Raw genomic sequence first — 7,680 nt, 5'->3', positions numbered from 1 at the left:
CAATGGTAGTTTAGAGTCTAAGGGCTCATCTTCCTTTAGGCACTAGGAAAAATGTTTCTTCAGGATAAAGGAAGAAGGACTGGATGTCCATTACTGTGTGCCGGCCCATAGGGGGCACCCAAGAGCAGAGGACCCTGGGTGGTTCTTTCCAAGGGACCCAAGTGTCCAAGGAGGGCTTCAGTGACCTGCCCCAGGTTCCCAACTGCTTTCCCCAGGTGTGCAGGGATTAGACAGGCTGGCTGTGGCAGAACGTTTCCCTCAAGCAGAAATGGCCCCACAGAGCACGATTAACTTCAACAGGTCATGTCCACATCCATAAAATCACCCACAGTCCATGATTCATTCATTCATTTATTCGATCAATATGTGTACCAGCTGCCTGGTTGCCAGGCACTGAGACTTACGTTTGCAACAGAAGATGGTCGACGTGGATTTGGGTTACAACCTGAATAAATGGTTCATAATGGCGAGCAGGAATAAAGGTCAAAACCTCTCACCCCAGAGCCCCATTTTCGAGGTGGAGAAGGTGGCCAGTGGCGAGCAAGCACACTTAGGAGATGTCCCTTTATTAACTGGAATATTGCTTGCGGCTCTGCGGGATCGACAACAGGAACAAGGTGCAGCAGGAGCTTGGAGTCAAGTGGTCACCGTAGACCATTCTCAGGCCAGACAGCTGACCGAGCCTTCTTGGGGGGCAGCTGTGCTGTCTCTGTAATACTCCCAGTGCCAGTCCTCGCCGTCAGCTCAAAATGCATCTCCACAGGGGAGAGAACAACTCCCCCCTCTATTAAGGGAGAGGAAGCCTTAACTAAGCATCATCTATGGGTCTGGGATTGTGCTAAGTGCTTTATATATGGCAGAATAACAGTTTTAGCTATTAATCTGTGCTTTTCTTCTAGTGCCCCGGGCAGAAGGACCTCACAGGGGAACAGCTGTGTGGGGCTCAGCCATGGCGGGGTTGGCAGACGTCAAATAGTCCAGGAAAATGGAGAACTCAGTGGTAAGTGGTGTAGACAGGGTGAGACCCAGGCTTAGTTCTTCTCCCACCACGTGTTTGTGTGTCTGTGTGTGTGTTGTGGGGATAGCCCTGAAAATAGATGAGGCTAAATTTCTTCCTCCCCTGCTAGAGGGAGAGCTCAGAGTCATAATTAATGTTACCACGGTAGCAAAGGCACCGGAACTCTCCTGTGCTTCGGCAGGAGTGGGAATGACACAGCTACTCTGGAAGACAGTTAGCCGTTTCTTAATAGCACCCGCTTACAGATCTTACCATGCTTCCCAGCAGTCCCACCCCTAGGCACCTACCCCAAAGAAATAAGAACATAATATCCAGTCTTTCTCTTTCTCTTCCGGTCCGAGGCGCTTTGGGCACCGCGGGCTTCCGTGCAGACGTGGCCAAGTCCAAGAATCACACCACGCACAACCAGTCATGAAGACGGCACGGAAACGGCATCAAGAGACCCCAGTCACAAAGATATGACTCTCATCAGGGGTAGAACCCAAGTTCCTGGGGAACGTGCGTGCTGCCAGGGAGCACAAGAAGAAGGGCCTGAAAAAGATGCGGGCCAACAACGCCAAGGCCATGAGTGCACGTGCCGAGGCTACCAAGGCCCTCGTCCAGCCCAAGGAGGTCAAGCCCAAGATCCCAAAGAGTGGCAGCCGCAAGCTCAATTGACTTGCCTGCATCGCTCACCCCAAGCTGGGGAAACATGCTTGTGCGGCATTACCAAGGGTCTCGGGCTCTGCCGGCCAGAGTCCAAGGCCAAGACGCAAACCAAGGCCCAGGCTGCAGGTCCTGCTGTGGCTCAGGCTCCCACAGGTGCCCAGGCCCCCACGCAGGCTCCAGCATAGAGGCTTCTGCCTCCCAGCGTGAGGACGGGAGGACCGGCGTGACCCCTGGGCTTCTGTCTGCACGGGGCTGCTGTCCTCCTGGGCTATGGGTACCAAGAAACCCGCGGCAGGATCTGTCCAAAAAAAAAAAAAAAAAAAGAGAGAGAGAGCACGTATATCCACCAAGACTTGTTCACGAATGTTCACGGAGGCTTTGTGCACAATGGCCCCCAACCGGACCACAGGCAGCCAGCAGGAGAGTGAAGCAAAGAGCAGTGAACTGCAGATACATGGGACGAATGGGCGAATCTACTGAGGGCAATTCCATTCAAACGAAATGCTAGAGAACAAATCTATAGCAATAGAAAGCCTGGAGCTGGGGTGGGGGCAGGGCCTGCGGCGAAGGGCAGGCGGGAACGTTCTGGGGTGCTGGTAATGTTCCAGAACCCAGCTGTGGCGGGGGTTCCACTGGTGTATACACGCTGCAAAACTGATCAGACTGCATCCTCAAATACTTAGACGCATTTTATTGAGCGTGCACCTTAAAACACGTAGGTTGACTTAGAGGCAATCAAGAGGTACAATTTTGTGGCACACTAGAATTTGTGCGTGTGTCAAGTCCACTGCAAAGATCGTTCCGTTGAGTCCTCATAACACCCTTGTAAGCTAGCCATCATCACCCTCCTGGTCAAGGAATTAACAACCCCGGTCCGGAACTGTTCAGGAAAAGCGCCCCAGTCCTCCTGTGTGTCTCCCTCCCTCAGACGCCAGGGCCACACTCATGAGACTTCTGATACCAGATGTGGGGGGGCCCAACAGCAACTGTGTGACACCAGCTGGGGGTCCGACGATCTCACTCAGCTCTGACGTTGAGCACCTGCAGATAGCCTCCGAGCGATCCCACAGGTTAGGGCTCAGTCCTGGAAGACTGAAGCCACCCCCAGCCCCCAGCCCCTGCTTCGGACGACAGCCGCAAAGCCAGGCAGTGGTCTGTACTTCTGACCAACTGGCTGTAGATCGGAGGTTCCCACCACCTCTTCTCAGGTTCAGTTAATTTGCGAGAGCCGCTCACAGAAAGAGGAACATTTGACTTACTAGATCACTGGTTTATCACAAAAGGATGCAACTCAGGAACAGCCAGATGGAAGAGATGCACAGGGCAAGGGCTGGGGAAAGGGCGGAGCTTCCAAGCCCCCTCCAAGCCCCCCACTCTCCCCAATCCCCATGTGTTCACCCTCCTGGAAGCTCTCTGTACCCCGTCCTTTTGGGATTTTTATGGAGCCTTCACTACGTAGGCATGACCAATCATGAACTCTGGGGAGGGGATGGGGCCAACAGTTCCAAACTTCTCATCATGGCCTGCACTTCCTGGGGAGCCTCCCCCCATGCCATCCAGGAGCCCATCTAGAGTCGCCTCATTAGAACGAAAGTCACTCCTATCACCCAAGAAATGACACAGGTTCTAGAAGCTTTGTGCCAAGAAGCGCCACAGACCAATATACATATTTTTTCTATTATCTCACAGGAATCAAGGCTTAGAGAAACCCACTCGCATTGTTCTTGGCTGGGGCCTTGTGGCCACAAAGTGCATCTCTAACAAAGACCCTAGACAGCGATTAGCGGCTCGCTATGCAGGAGAACACCTGCCTGCTCTCTGGGGGGCTAAGATCCTGTCCCAGGAATAAAGCAAGCATGGGCAACGAGGTTTCCAATTTGGGGGTGCAGATCTAGTTGTTTTGGGAGAAAAGGTATATATTGACTGTGGGAAAGTGAAGGTCATCTAGACCTACACCAAAGGGTGTATCATGTCTGGGCGGAAACGCACTCTTACTTCAGGGAGCGGGGTAAAGAAGCTCTGGGGAGTTTCACGAACCCCTTTGCTTCCGGCGGCTTGCGCAATCCAACTGTCTGTCCCTGGGTCTCTTAGGAAGCCTGCTGCTTTCTTGTCTCTCTGCTCCTTTTGCCCTGACCCAAGTCCGGTGAAACCCATGTCCTGGGGAGCAGGGCTGTCATCCTCCCCTCATCACCAGCCCTCCGTGCCCAGTGAAGCCTCCTCGTTCCTTCCAGATTCAGGGTCTCTGTCCGGGTACCAAACAGTCCTGGGTAGAAGGGGGAAGCCGAAGAGAAAATAAAAGCACATTCTCCTAAGACAAACCGGAGCCGCCTCTCCACTGAGAGATTTTGCTGACCTTCCCCAGGGGGCTCCCTCTGCCCGCGCAGGGCAGCCCGGGGTGCCTAGCCGGGCCCTCAAACCACGAGACTTGACGACTCCTGGGTGGATGGCCGAGCTGCCCCGGGGTGGGGGGCGGGGGTCCCGGCAGGCCTGGCACCGTCTGGGCCCGCACCGTCAGGCTCTCTTCTGTCCCGGGAGAGGCCCGGGCACAAATGCGTCCTGCCACATGGAGGAAGCCATCTGAGGCCTTCACCGCACAAGAGAATATTGTGACAGAGCGTTAGCGTTGAAGCATTCATGATCTTTTCCTCTCTCCCTTTGCCCTTTCAGTCAGAGGGGCTGTTTGCCCTTCCCTCTGGGGAGGGTGTGAAGGGGTGGAGGGCAGCAAAGAATCTTCCAGACTCTGGTTTCCAAAAGCTTAGCCCTTAAGGGGAAGGAGAGAGCTCTGGGCATAAACAGGATGTTGAGAGGGAGGGAGGAAGGGAGAGAGAGAGAGAGAGCGAGCGAGCTGTTCTTGGTTCTCCAGAAAAAGAGCCTTGGTCTCTGGTCTGTGCTTAATCATGGAGCCAGAGGCCAGGCCGGGCTGGGCGGCCTCTGACGTCACGGAAGTAGGACTTGCTGGGGGCCCATCGCCTCCACCTCCTGCTTTCCCGTGACCTTCAGCTGCTGTGCCTACCAGGTAGCTGTAAGCGAGTTCTCCCAGCCACAACCTTCCCACCTGTGAAATGGGGAGCCAGAGGCCACTCCCCGGTGCTGTGGTTGCAGCCCTGAGCGGGGAGGGCGGTCCAGCAAAGCCTGGTCCCCACACGCTGCCTCTCTCTGCTCACTGACTACCGGGTCTTTCTGCTGTCCCTATAACCAGCAGGACCGGGATGCTTCCTTCTGGGTCCCCCCAACCCCAGCACCGCACACAGCGGCTGGCGTGCAGTGGGCCCCAAGGAAGTATTTGTTTAGTAAAATATGTCCATTTTCATAGGAAGAGGAGGAGAGTGGAGGGTGAGAAATAAAACCCTGGAAGACCAGGAAGACCAGGTGTAGCCTCTGCTGGGTGAGGAGTCTCTCGCCCACTGCCTGCCCTCTACTGTGGCCATGCGGATCCGGGGGCGGCCACTGTCCCTCGGCTGCGCAGCAGGTAAGGCTGCCCTTTCCCGTCACGGTCACCGGGATGGAGGCAGGGAGGCAGCCGGGCTCGGTGCGCGCCCAGGGCGCGGGTCTGACGGGAGGAAGGGCACCTGCCCCGGAGGTTCGCAGAGCTTGAGGTTGAAGGGGACACAAAGTGGAAAGAAAGCAGTGTTTTTCAGCTGTCAGCCTCAGCCACCTCCCCCCTGCTTGCCACCCCGGCTGCTGGGCTCCCCTCACCCCTTCCCCCCAAACGCGCAGGCCCGGGCCCAGAACCTCGCTTTGCTGTGCTGCATATGCTTCCACTCATTTGTGTCTTCATGCAGGGTCCAAGCGGCCAGTATTTACCAAGTGCCTCGTAAGTCCCGGTCCGAAATGGTCCCGGACCTCCCCGAGCGTACCCTGTCGTGGGGGGAAAGACACGTGGCGGGGAGAGAACAAACAAGGTTATTAGAGAATGTGCCCCGTGCAGGGCAGGAGATAAGCAGGGTGACAAGAAGGGAGAGTCCCAGGGAGTGGCATGGGGGGCATTCTGCAGATCCGGTGGCTGGGAAGGTCTCCCTGAACGAGGAGATTTGGGCTGGGCCTGGGGGCGGAGATGATGGGCTGCAGAGAATAAAGCAGGAGAAGGAGCCGAGGTGCAGGGAGGAGCCTGGGCCAGGGCCCCTCGCGCGGAGCCTGCGGTGTGTGCGGAGCGGATGCGAGAGGCTGAGGTGGCCTCCCAGGAAAGCAGCCGCCCGACTGAGGGCTGGCGGCCGTGGGAGGGAGCCGCTGTCCCGGGCGGGGGCCGGAAGGACCCGTGGGGTGGGAGGCCTATTGTGACGGCCGGGGGTACAAGCAGAGGCCAGCCGGGGCCAGGGCTGTCACTCCCAGAGAGGGGATGGCGGCTGGGCCCAGGGCGGCCGTGGGCGTGGAAAGACGTGGGAAGTTCAAGAAGGTTCCAGATCCAAGGAATGACAGGATTTGTGGTGTGATTGGATGCCAAGAATGAGAGACAGGGAGGGACAAGCGAGGACCCCTGGGCGGGAGCTGGGGATCCCCATGTGAGCTGGGAGGCCCAGGACAGAGCTAACATCGGCAGGGGGATCTATGTGTGTCAGACGGACGGTGGGACGCAGACCCAGAGCTCAGCGCTGGAGGCTGGAGTCTGGGAGGCAGCAGGACACAGTGTTTTTATTATTTTTTTTTATTTTTATTTTTTTTAAAGATTTTATTTATTTATTTGAGAGAGAGAGAATGAGAGAGAGCACATGAGAGGGGGGAGGGTCAGAGGGAGAAGGAGACTCCCTGCCGAGCAGGGAGCCCGATGCGGGACTCGATCCAGGGACTCCAGGATCATGACCTGAGCCAAAGGCAATTGCCCAACCAACTGAGCCACCCAGGCACCCAGGACACAGTGTTTTTAGCCGGTGTTTCTCAAACTGCGAGTTGTGACCCACTGGGTCCTAAAATCGACTGTGGGCCACAGTCAGTGATTTTAAAAAATTAAACAGAATAGGATAAAAAACATCAAAGTGAATCACACATCGTAAGAAAGAGTGATTTCTTTTTTTCCCGTTCCCCTTCTCCGATGCAGGGATCCTCCAACTTTTCTCAGCCACGGGCGGCATCTTGGACTCTGGTGGGTGTGAGGAGCTTCTCCCCGTGTGGCAAGTGTCCCGTCAGCCCTTTCCCTGTCCTCCCGATCGTGCCCATGTCGGCCACTGTGTATGCCCAGTTCTTCAGTCTTATTTTCCTCTCCTAGGGCATCTGGCTTGAGGCTGATCCCTTAAGGCCTAGGACCCGCCCCCCCCAACCATCCTGGCCCCTCCACCCCTCCACAAAGGCAGGGTCTGGCAAGGCAAAGTCGTCCTTGACGACTTCTGGGGGGACCCACAAGGGCAGGGAGTCAGGAAGGAAGGAAGCCAACATGGAGATTTTGGGGCTTGGGGTTGGCTCCTGGGAGAGGTTTGACTTGTTCATTAGTTCATTCATTCATTTATTCATTTTCAACACATTGAGTCCTTCTGGTGTGCTGGGCACTGCAAATATAATGATGAATAAGGCTCGTTCTTTGCTCCCAAGTTGCTTGCACCTGGTGGTGGAGACAGACAAGCAAAAAGGTCCTTTCCCCGGGGGCTTTTACAAAATTCTGATGCAATCCCAGCAAATTCAGATCCTTGGTGTAGGGTGCACCGGGACATCAGTGTATTTGGAAAGCTCCCCAGGAGGTTCTAATGTGCAGCACCAGGGACGAGCCCCGCCTACCACAGGGCAATGCTGTGCTATGATCAAGGGCCCAGACCTGGGAACTCCACCCACGTCCTTACGTCCCACCTCCATCCCTTCCCACTGGGGGGCCCTGGCCAAGTCACTTACCTCTCTGTGACGAGGTTTCCTCATTTGTAAAACAGACATGGTAATGTCTATCCTAGAGAGTTGTTGGAAGGATTCAATGAGCTCCAGGCGCTCCAGGAGTGCTCAGTAAACTCGGGCTTTATTAAGCACTAACAGAAGCCACTGCAGCAAATGGGAGGGGCGCCTGCCCAGGAGGGGGCGGGGGGGGGGGGGGGGGGGGG

The 7,680-nt window shown here is 55.9% G+C and overlaps 1 pseudogene; it reads left to right on the top strand.

The window, feature by feature from the left end:
- The first annotated feature begins 418 nt into the window (after positions 1–418).
- On the top strand, positions 419–1,989 carry LOC116625108 (annotated as a pseudogene).
- The last annotated feature ends 5,691 nt before the right edge of the window (positions 1,990–7,680 follow it).

Source organism: Phoca vitulina, unplaced genomic scaffold (assembly GCF_004348235.1).
Source record: "Phoca vitulina isolate PV1807 unplaced genomic scaffold, GSC_HSeal_1.0 scaffold73, whole genome shotgun sequence".
Classification (NCBI taxonomy): domain Eukaryota; kingdom Metazoa; phylum Chordata; class Mammalia; order Carnivora; family Phocidae; genus Phoca; species Phoca vitulina.
This window is presented reverse-complemented; position numbering and strand designations above follow the sequence as displayed.